This window comes from Adiantum capillus-veneris, chromosome 28, assembly GCF_014529385.1.
Source record: "Adiantum capillus-veneris isolate H3 chromosome 28, ASM1452938v2, whole genome shotgun sequence".
NCBI classification, from domain to species: Eukaryota; Viridiplantae; Streptophyta; class Polypodiopsida; order Polypodiales; family Pteridaceae; genus Adiantum; species Adiantum capillus-veneris.
Genome location: NC_140958.1, coordinates 53,818,694 through 53,830,854, shown reverse-complemented (window position 1 = coordinate 53,830,854; position 12,161 = coordinate 53,818,694). Strand labels below are relative to the sequence as shown.

Here is a 12,161-nt window from a genome sequence, read left to right as displayed (position 1 = left end):
GAAAGTCAATGTTTACTTGGGATTCTGTCCGTGGAGACTTCTACTGTAATCATGCTGCCGAAATCGGGTTAGAGTAGAGGAATTTCAGCCCAAAAAAGTGAGACAGCTTGTAGAAGTTTACACGTTTTTCTCAAGTATAATAAGAATAAAGAAATACCAAAAGGGGCACCAGTCTTTGGGGCCAATCACTGTCTGCTTGGTAGCGCTCTAGCTACCAAGTTGTGAAATGTCTTGAAGTGTTGAATTCCAGTCACAGATTTATTTGGGAAGTTTCTGTACGTCCTAAAGTTAAAGTAAAGAATCCGGTGAAAGCCAAAGTCCATAGCCCTACGGGCCGGTTTCAGGGGCCCTTGGAGGGGGGCTTGGGACTCCATTTGGTGTTAGTCTTCTTTCTCTCTCACTCACAGAACCTTCACTCACAGTTATATTCGCTCATCTCTCTCTCTCTCTCTCTCTCTCTCTCTCTCTCTCTCTCTCTCTCTCTCCACATCTCTTGTTAAGTAAAAGGAACCTTGTGTATATGAGGAGCACTCATCTAGAGCTATCACCATCAACACGTCCATTGCACCTAACATTGGTATCACCACTCCAGAAAGAACCTAAAGAACAATAGAAACCAAAAACACTAGGGATCCTGGTTGCGATTTGCAATGGCGACAAGGCTATGGGCTGATCTGCAATCGCCCGTGGCAGCGATGGGCTGAAAACTGAAAAACATTGGCTGATCTGAGGGCTGAATCTGAAAACGCTGGGTTGATCTGGTACTTCAGCGAAAAACTGAAAACACTGGCTGATCTGGTACGATGGGCTGAAAACTAATAGGGTGTCGCTATCTGTTTGGTAGCGCTCTAGCTACCAAGTTGTGAAATGTCACGAGGACGTGGCAACTGTTAACTATGTCACGAGGACGTGGCAACTGCTAACCTTAATTGTTGGTTTCTTTCCAAGATTTTTGTTTTATTTTTGAGACCTCTTTTTGAAGTTGCAAATGGTCGAACATTGTATGGCCAATGTGAACGTTAGTTTCACCCACAGACGGGAATTGGGTCGGCAATGGAATTCGTATGGTAAGAGGATGTCTAGGCTCAGTTCAAGATCATGTAGGTCTCCCCGTCGCACTTAGCAAGTTGGTGGATACTAGGAAGTAAACTCAATAAAGGCATAAAGCCAAGGTGGGGTCACCAAAGGAAAGTACCCGACAATTGGGCCACAATGCATTTTTGGAGGCGGTCCCAATGGAGATAGATAGTCAGAAGACCAGTGGGAGCCCAACGGAAGCATCTCCTAAAAATTAGGGAACTACTATTTTGGGCCATGAAATCTGTTCGCGTCATTACCTCCGGAACGACAAGGGGAACATTTTAGAACTCTGCCGCAAAGTCAATTGGGCAACCAGTCTGGTGGAACTGCTAGCAAAAACGCAAGGGATCCTGGCTGCGATTTGCAATGGCGACAAGGCTATGGGCTGATCTGATCGCCCATGGCAACGATGGGCTGAAAACTGAAAAACGCTGGCTGATTTGAGGGCTGAATCTGAAAGCGCTGGGTTGATCTGGTACTTCAGCGAAAAACTGAAAACATTGGCTGGTCTGGTACGATGGGCTGAAAACTAACAGCGATGCAATCTGCTACTGTTGGATGAAAGGCTGGTGGGCTGAATGTGCTGATGGGAAAATGCCATGGGTGCTAATGGCGGAACTGCTAGCAAAAACACTAGAGGTGCTGCGGGAACTAGTGCAAGGCATGATGCCAAACCCCATGTATATTAGCATCGGCATGCAGCAAGGTTGCAGTGCAACCAGGGCCAGTTTGGGGTGCCACAGGGTCATTTTGGCATGGCTGGTTTTTCTGGACAGCAGCCAGATATGGCACCTCTGACGCAAAGTGTTAATGGCCAAGATGTGCCGATGATGCCTCCTACAGTGCCCATATTGCAGACTATTCCTTATGACAATTTGGGGGCACTGGAAAAGCCGAAAGCTTACAAAGAAGGTGGTGCAACTATGAAGTTCAACACTTTCAATGGCTTCGAGGATAAAGCAAAGGCTCTCACTTTCCTCCAACAGTTTGATACAGCTTATGCAGGAGGGAATTTTACAGAGGCCTCTAAGGTTAGGAAAGCTGCCACTTTCTTAAAGGACAATGCGCTTACATGGTGGATGACATTGTTAATGCAAGGACAGGCACCCGCCACTTGTTTACTTCAAGCAAATGTTTGCATCTGCTTGGCTATCAAATGAATTTGAAGCCGACATCATGACAGATTGGCACCAACTTACTTCGGCTACATGCAAGAGCTTGCTGGCATACAATCGGAGGTTTTGTAAAGCGTTACTCTCAATGACCTCCTACAAATTTGTGCCATTGACAGAGCACATAGAGAAGTCTCTTCGACGGATATATGGCTATCCAAGAAAGTTTGGAGTAAGGCAATTCAAACTAACTCCTGAGATTATGAACAGAAGACCCTCTAAGTTTAAGTGAGAGGGCAGGTCTTTGATCAAAGGTTAAATCTTTGTGGGATTCGAAAACTGTGTATATGGACGAGGTATATAAATGTGTCACCAGGACCAATCACTCTCGAGTGTTTATGAGAGTGGAATTGAGTTGAAACATTGCTTTATGCGATGGATTGCTTTGCTCAACCATCCGGAAGGTTACTGATTGATCTAGTGTCCGATAGTTTCCTAACAGATTACCTGCTATTGCGGGTAGGACATTATGAAGGAACCATTCCGAGTTTTCAAGAAAAGAAAAGCTTTTATCAAGCTTGAGTACCCTAGGAGCCTACACCCCTTACCCGGTAAGGGAAGATATGGTAGTGCTTTTCGCACAAGTGAATGAACACTCTCTTTATGAGGGAAGGAGCAAGAGCCAGCTACTACGGCATGTGCCCGTGGGATTCGAGATTTGAAATCCCAGTTTCTTTGATGAGGAGGTTTGCTCTAGAACCAAGTCAAGAAATAATATGGTTGAGCGTCTTCGCTCTAAGGATCTTACGAAGGGAAGGTAATTTCCCAGGTTCACCAAAACTTTAACACAGCTTAAGAATTATGTACATCTTTGGGTACATGGATACACACGAAGATGCAGACCTATGCCAAGGTGGGTCATCTACCAATCGAATTTTTTTCCTGTTAAAAGGAATGAGATGATCCAACTTCCTTTTCAAGAACCGTACGGGAGTTTGTTATACTCTCTTGAGCGCCTTTTTGCGCGCAAGGATATTCTGACACGAGAATCTCTATTTGAGATCTATTCGGTAGAAGGAATTTGAGTTTCTCTACAGAGAAGAGGTTTTCTCATGGTCGTTGATCATCAAGAACGCTACCACTAAAGTAGCAAGTATGGTAGTACAATCCGCTCACATACTACCAATATGAGCATGAGCTCTTATGTTCGTGAGTTCAAAGACGGAAAGAAAGACCTTAACCACATATGGGAGAGCATCCCTGAGATCCAAAGTAGGTTCATTCTATTGTGAACCAAGTTTGAACATACGATCAGAAAATGCTATGGCTAGAAATTTACCTGCCTAAGATTTTGCGAGCAGTCCTAGATGCTTGCTAAGTGAAAAATTCTTGATGATTTCCGCAAGAAAGAGACGCAAGTAGGCGTAAAGAAGACACTGCAGGTGATAACAACCCGCTGGAGGAAAAACGCGGAAAGACGTGCGGCAATGCAGCACAAGGGATCTTCGGATCAAAACAATTAGCCTACCCAAAGTAAAGGCCTGGAACACAAACTTACTTTGGTAAGATGGCACATTTTATCGGCCATAGGAAGATTCACATGAGCTTAATACTCTCGACATGCCCTATGCGGGAGGACACAAGAGTTTTAATATCCTCACGACTAAAAGCGCAAGATTATGCACAAGGACAGATACCTAGATTAATTCTAGATGTTAATTCCAGTTACAGGTTTTAATTGCAAAGATTTCTCTTTGTCCTAAAGTTTAAGTAAAGTTTCAAGTGAAAGCCAAAGTCTACCACCCTACGGGCCGGTTTCAATTACCATCAGGTAAGAGTATTCAAGGGTCACATCTCCAAGATTGCCTTGAGAACAGAGTGAGGGCAGTGGGAGTATGTGGTTATGCATTCTGGATTGACAGGCGATGTAGGTACTTTCAATCGTCACACGGTTGGTCGTTTTGTGATATGATAGGTATATGCGTGTTGATTTTCCTTGATGACATTCTGATTTTTTTAGCATCTTGGAAACAGCATGAGTGGGATGTAGAGAAGGCTTCTTAGCTGAATGTCAGTTGCACATTGCACCTAAGAAGTTGGATTTTTTTCTGGCTGAGGTGACTTATCTAAGCTATATCATGTCTCACTCGACCCAACAAAAGTAGAACAAGTTCGTAATTGGGATTTACCCATAACAGCATATGATATGCATTCATTTTTAGACCTGTATCAAGTATATAGTACGCATATTAAGGATCTTGCACGCATTGCTGCACCTATGACTTGAAAGGGGTTTAAAACACGCCGACAGTGCGTTCTCTTGCCCTAGGCTTTTGAATCTCTCAAGGTTGTGGTGACTAAAGCTCCATGTCTCATCCTTGCCTCTTTAGATGATCCTGTAGAGGTATGGACGGATGCGAGCAACGTCACCATAGGAGCAGTGCTGCAGTAGCATGGCCGTCCAGTTGCATTTCTTGGTAGAAAGTTAAACAATGCAGAAAAGAATTACTCGATGTACGATAGAACCTTCTCTCTACCATTCATTCTCTAAAGCATTGGAAGCATCTTTTATATGGTAGAGAGTTTGTGGTTCGAACTGATCACCAAGCCCTCAAGTGGCTCCAGTCTATGCCTAGTGCACATTGGAGTGACCCACGACCGTCAAGCCAGGTGGTCACAATTTTTTGAGCAATTTGGTGGTTATGTTCTAGGTAAGGAACCCAATTGGGTCTTGCATTAAGTCACAGAGAACAGGTCTTGACCCTTGAGTCACGATCAACAGTCTCCATTCACAAGGAGTATCGTTTTGCATGATAAATTAGTATGCACATTCCGAGTTTGGTAAGCAATGTTGCAGGCTCTTGAAGCACAAGCGCCCAACAACTATCTCATTAGAGCATGAGAACCAAGTACTTGCATGGGCAGCCAGCACCGTCACCATCCAACACCCCCAGCGTTTGCAAATGTCAGCCATCAGATCAACCTTGTCGGAGTGAGTAACGGAAGGTGGAGAGAGAGAGAGAGAGAGAGAGAGAGAGAGAGAGAGAGAGAGAGAGAGAGAGAGTGGCGATGGACACACAAAAGACAGATGGAAAAGGTTGGCAAGCCCCAATAACTCCAGATGGAAAAAACTGCTCTGTACAAGATGGCAAGATATGAATGGGCGAGTGCATCCCCCCCCCCCCCCCCCAGCCGGGTAAAGTGCTGAGCAAAACCCTAAATGTGCCTAAAGATCCCTGTCCAACCCACAACCTAGGGCCAATGCACGTGATGTGAGTGAAGCCTATAGGTAGGGTATGAAGCATCTGGAGATGAAGAATCTAACACCCCCCCTCACAACAGATACGGAGTCGCTGAGGAAGAATATGCAGCACGCCTGGCAAATCTAGAGTGTGAAAAGAAGAAGCACCAGCCAAACAAAAAACAACGAACCGTCCAGCACCAATGTGATGATGACCGAAGCTAGGTCAGGCTGATCAAGTCGCACAAGGAAGCTGATGGAGAGGCTAACAACAGAACAAGTCGCTGAAGAGGATATATATGAGGGAAAGATGGAAGACGAGCAGGGAGCTCATCGATGAAGGTCAGCAGAAGAGAGACGGAAGAGCGAGAACCCCTCCTGAAGCAGAACACTCGGACACAAAAGGATACAAGGCCAAGGTGGTAAACCCGGGAAACTCCAAGCCAAAAAGTGATCTCGATCATAAGAGGGAAGGAGGTGGATGAAACTAGACGCTGAAGCCATCAGCCTGTGAAGGACTAGAGATGGCGGTGGCAGACGTCTGTCGAGAAGCCATCCCATCCTCAGGATCTGAATCCTTCTTGCGGTCCCACCGTCGTTTATAGCATTTTGCTGCATAATGACCTTTCTTTCCACAACAGGTACAAGTAATGTCAAGGCGAGAAGGTGTACAACCAGGTCCACACTGTCCCGGAGTACTACCACCCCTACTGGATGTAGAGACCAATGCAATAGAACCCGTAGAGGCGTCTGAGGTGGCTCTGTCCTGAATGCACGAAGCTATCTGCTGCATTGCGGGTAAGAGCTCCTCCCAAGTAATAGTAGGGCCCGTGGAGGTAGTAAGTGACTGGAACAAGGTATCATTAGTGTCGGGAAGCTTGAGCGGCAATCAGGTTGCCATGCCCTCAAAAGATATCTGGTGACCACAAGCTGCTAGCTCATCACGGAGGAGAAGCATGCGGGATATGAAGTCCTGGATAGTCGGAAATGGCGAGACCTGTAAGTCCATCAAAGTCTTCTCCAGACCGAGGATCCTTCTGAGTGTCTTCGCCTCGTACAGGTTGCAAAGGAAACCCCATACCTCATGTGCAGTGGTGTGAGACTGTAAAGACCTCAACACGCTATCCGCACAGTTGATGAGTAAGAAAGAGTAAACTCTACAATGGTTCAGATTCCACTGTGTAAGGTGCAATGATTCTTCCACTTGGCATTGTGCGGCACTCTCCTCAACCAATGATTATTTTCAAGTACTAGAATGGCGATACCTGGAAGCACACCACCGAACCGGCCACCTTATCGTGTGAGCCGAGCACAAAACAAAGAGATTATGAACCAAGTGAAAGACCTCTTGGAAAAGGGTCTTGTCCAGCCTAGTACTTCATCGTACTGCTCTCCAGTGTTGTTGGTTTTGAAGAAATACGGATCTTGGAGAATGTGCATCGATTTTAGAGCTCTCAACAAAATCACCATCAAGAACAGATTTCCAATTCCTAGGTTGGATGATATACTCGACAGATTACAAGGATCCTCGTGCTTTAGCAGGACTGATTTGAAGAGTGGATATCATCAGATCTGAATCGCGCCGAGAGACGTCTACAAGACAACCTTTCGGATGACTTTTGGGTTATTTGAATTTTTGGTGATGCCTTTTGGCCTAACAAATGCTCCTGCGATATTTAACCGGATGATGGACAGGATTTTTCGAGAGTACATGCTATTTCTTTGCACTTTCTTTGACGATATCATTCTTTTCTCCAAGAATGAGGCAGAACATAGAGATCATCTGCTTCAGATATTTCAGGCATTATGAGATCACAAGTTAGTTTGACAGGCATAAAGCACAGGGATTGTTACAGCCTTTGCCCATACCCACACGCCCCTGGGAAAGTATTGCAATGGATTTCATTTTTAATCTCCCGAGAACAAAGTGTGGTCATGATGGTATCTGGACTGTTATTGATAGATTTAGCAAGCACGCTTATAAGAAAACAGTCAAGCCGGATCACTTAGCGAAACTGTTTGTGGCCCAGATTTTCAGATTACATGGCATGCCTGAGACGATTGTCTCCGATAGGGACCCCAGATTTACGAGTTTGTTTTGGAAGGCAATTTGGGAGAACATTGGCACGCGGTTGCAATTCTCGTCATCTTTCCACCCGCAGACTGACGGGCAATCTAAGATTGCCAATTCAGTGGTTTTAGATTTATTGAAGTCTTACATCTCGAGTCAGAAGACTCAATGAGAAAAGTATCTACCTTTGGTGGAATTTGCCTACAACAACACGATACACTCTTCGACAGGAAAGGCGCCATTGGAGATTATTGAAGGTGTTGCGAAGGTTCCACCCTTCCTAAGCACGAAAGATAAGATTTTTGAAGCCGATGAGTATACGTGCGACTTAGACACGGCTTTTGCAAAGGTCCGCGAGGCTTTGCAGAAATCTCAGGAAAGACAAAAAAAGGCAGTGAATCGCCATCGTCGCGATTTGAAATTGAAGGAGGATGATTGGGTACTCTTATGTTTTGAGAAGGCACGCCTAAGAAAGAAGAAGGGAAAGGAGAGTCTTTTTCCAAAGCTTAGTATGCGATATTGTGGACCTTTCCAGATCTCCGAAAAGATCAACGATGTCTCCTTCCGACTGAAACTGCCTGACATATGGAGGATTCACAATGCATTTCATGTGAGTATCTTGAAACCTTTTAAAGGTGGTGTGCCTGATGATGGGGAGCCCGATGAGCAACCCGAAGTGGAAGAAAACGAGGAGATCCTTGTTCCTGAACAGATTTTGGCACATAAGGACACAAAGAATAAGGGTAAAGTAAGAAGGCGGTTCTTGGTTAAATTCAAGAACTATCCTGCATTGGATGCGAAGTGGATGGAGGAGGAGGACCTAGCAAATACTCCTCAGATTGTGAAACTTCCCTCGAAGCTTTTGGTTTAGCATAGTCTACTCCAAATGGAACGGAATTCCGCTTGGCCGCAGATATGGTGCAGTGGGATGCATAAGAGGGGAGTTACTCCGATCCTTTGTCAACAGATGCCTTGATTTTTGAATACTAGAGTCACTGATGTCTCTTTGAGCTTCAGGGATACTGAGAGCCGACAGTATTCTGCTGTATGACTTTATGAAATGGAATTCCGGAATATGAAACTGATTTGTTCTTGACTTGTCTTTAAGTGGAGGAACTGAAAGATGAAATAACTGTAGCATTTTGGTATAAAAGATCTCAAATAGACATGGTTGCAATAGGGGTTAGTCAATCGGGCATCTATGAGGTCCCGACTAGATCTAGATGCGATTGCTAACTGCATTGCCGATAAATCATGGTCTAAGATCCGAATGAATGTTGAATGTCATGTGATGTCCTATGATGTCTAGTGATGTCATGTGATGTCGTGTGATGTGACTGTCGATTGGTACATGTGCTAGATGTGCGTTCCTAGTGCGTCGGTACTAACAGTCAATGTCTGCTAAGACAATTTATGGCCTCTGTCTGTTTTGTAGGCGTAATCGAGGGCGATTACAATGCTTCAAGAGGGGGTATGTCACAAACGAGTGACGTGGCGTGCCAGTACACATCCACACACACAACCCCGACGGAAACCCTAAATGCTGACGTGGCTGAAATTCCCGAAAACTGTGCAGATTTGCTGACGTGGCAGCTTCCCCGATTTGCGGCGCATCTCATGCTAACACGTGGCAAAACTGTACGAACCCCCGCATTTCACGGAAAAGCAGAGCGCTGCTTGTGGCTTTTGCTTTATTCTACGCAATGAATAGAGGTAGAGAAAGAGCGCTTTATTTTTTTGTGAAAGCCTTGCATTACAAGCGAGAGAGAGAGAGAGAGAGCCTTGCTTTTAATTTTTTAGGCTTTTGATTTGACTGCTTTTGGGGCTCTACTTTTGGCATCCCTTGTAATCTTTAAATATGTGAGCAGGCCACTCACAACTCAAAGCATCTGGACGCAGAGTCTTAAGTGTGAGCGCCTGCCCGCACTCTTGTACTTTGAACTCAGATTAATACAAAAAGAAATACCGAAAGGGGCGCCAATCTTTGGGGCCAATATCTCTAGGCACGGAACTCCGCCGGGCCAGTGTCAAATCAATTGTGAACTGTGAACTATTTTGAAGTGGTTATTTGTGCTGTCGCGGTAGATTCTCGACTTGGAGTGTCCAAGTCTGTTACAGCAAAGAGGTCTCGTGTGTAAAATCAGAAGCAAAGGTGAGGATAGGATCGGAAAACCACGCCGGATAGAACACCAGAAGACCGCGAAGTAGGGTGTACATGACGGGAGAGGCAAGGGAAACCCGAAGGGATGCCGATGAAGCAAAGTCGAGTGCTGTCCAAACCTGAAATCGCAGCAAAAAGGGAGCTCGAAACACCGCGCGAATGCAGGGGTTTGAGCAAAAACGCAAGGTGATGAACATCGGATGCCGAGAAGGTAAGGTGAGATCTGTAAATGCACCAAAACAGGCTGAAAATCTGCAGGTAAGTGATTGAGAAATCGCCGGAAATAGTCACAATTGTTCAGCTTCCAAGCGGGAAGACCAAGGGGCAAGGAGCAGGGCTCCGGCTGTCCAAGACCGGCAAGAAGAAAACGCTGAAGTGAAGGTTAAAAAACGCCCAACCGTATCCTGACTGCCACAGAAAACGCTAGGAATGTTGGCTGCTGTCCAGCCCAAAAACGCTAGGGTATAGGGCTGCAAAAGCAGATCAATGGGCTGCCATCCTGCAAAAAAAAACGCTATATCCACAGGCTGGCTGAAAAACGGTGATGCAAGGGAGTCCCTCCTGCAAAAAACGCTAGGCCAGAGGATGGGGAAAAACGCAAGGTAGAGGAGAGGGCAGTGGGTGGCGATGAGGAAGAGGGAGGGAGGGCGCTAGCACAGGGTGCAGAAGGTGATGCAAATCCACAAAATGCTAGGGCTGAAGCAAAAAACGTTGGATCCCAAGAAAACACTGATGGGGAAGAGGTGATTCTTCGTGATGTAAATCTCCGCAGTGTCCTTCCAAGTGTAGGCAATGGCAGATCCAAGCCTAGAGCTCTGATACCATGTCAGAGTGAGCAACCGAAGGTGGAGAGAGAGAGAGAGAGGAGAGAGAGAGAGAGAGAGAGAGAGACAATGGCGATGGACACACAAGAGACAGATGGAAAAGGCTGGCAAGCCCCCAATAACTCCAGATGGCAAAAACTGTTGTGTACAAGATGGCAAGATATGAATGGGAGAGTGCATCCCCCCCCCCCCTCCTATATATAGGAGAACAGGGAGTAGGTAGGGTAAATGAGGAAAAAATGGAAAAGGACCAGAATAGATCCGGCCGGGAAAAGTGCTGAGCAAAACCCTAAATGTGCCTGAAGATCCCTGTCCAGTAAGTGTACGGGTGGCCAACCCACAACCAAGGGCCAGTGCATGTGATGTGTGCGAAGCCCGTAGGCAAGGTGCGAAGCATCTGGAGACGAAGAATCTAACAAGCCTTGCGTTTTCATTCTCAGCCTCACGCCCTCAGATCAGCCCTGGCGTTTCCATTTTCAGCTTATACACTCGCAGCGGATCAGCGTTTGCAGCCTATCCGCCCTTAGACAACAGCATTTTCAGCATACACACCATGAGCATCAGCAAATCTGCTTCAGCACCTTTAGTGCTTTGCAGATTTGTGCCAGATCCCCTAGCGTTTTCAGTTTTCAGCCCAGTAGCCTCTCAATACCGTCAATTCCAGCATCCTAGCGCATGATCGCATCAGCATCTCATCATCAAGAACCGTTGTATCAACATTTGTGCAATCTAAAGCAAATACCACTCTAGAATAGAGTGGGGGGCCCTTGGAGGGGGGTTTGGGAAACCATCTCGTGTTCGTCCTCTCTCTCTCTCTCTCTCTCTCTCTCTCTCTCTCTCTCTCTCTCTCTCTCTCAGAACCTTCACTCACAATTCTATTCTCTCTTATCTCTCTATATACATTGCACATCTCTTGTTAAGTAAAAGGAACCTCGCGTACCTGCGGAGAACTCATCCTAAGCTATCACCATCAATACTTCCGCTGCACCTAACACAAATGAGACGTATCCAAAGGTGCATCTGTCAAGATGAATCTGATGGTGGTCGGGCGTCAAACACTGTAGTATCCATAGATCCAAAACGAGGAGAGGTATGTGACGAAGCATGGTGCAACAACTGTTCAAGGCTCAGCCCCAGCATACAATCCCCGTACTATGAGCTAGCCAAACAATGCCTTGCTCTGCATCTCGGGATCAATAATTCCCAAGCCTCCCTCCTCTCTAGGTAAAATGACCGTGTCCCAATGGACTCGTGGTTGTGTGTCAATAGAGCCATCTAGGCCACCCCACAGAAAGTTGCGCTTCAAACATGCCATGATGCCAGAGTGTAGAGTCATGCAGGATGTGATTCACCACAAGGGCTCTGCCAGCCAAAGACAAATGCAAGGATGACCAATGGCAAAGTTTCTTCCTTGTAGACTGTAAAATAGATGCAAACTGCTGCTCTACTGACACACCAATGCCAACAAGGAAGCCCAAACATCTGCATCTACACAAATATGCGCACACTATATCATGACATGGCGTTTCTATCCCCGTTTCCATTTTGGACTGCTGAGTGTTTCCGTTTCACTTGTAAAAGCCGTTTCAGTTTTCGTTTCAGTTTCCTGCTATGCCTGAGACTACTGAACAGAAACTTAACATGCAACCTTCTACATTCATGTGAAAACATC

The 12,161-nt window shown here is 45.9% G+C and overlaps 1 protein-coding gene across 2 annotated transcripts in view; it reads right to left on the bottom strand.

Moving 5' to 3' along the window:
* Positions 1-12,161, bottom strand: part of LOC147420469 (outer envelope protein 80, chloroplastic-like) — a 71,676-nt gene that overhangs the window by 39,116 nt on the left and 20,399 nt on the right. The window lies entirely within an intron of this gene.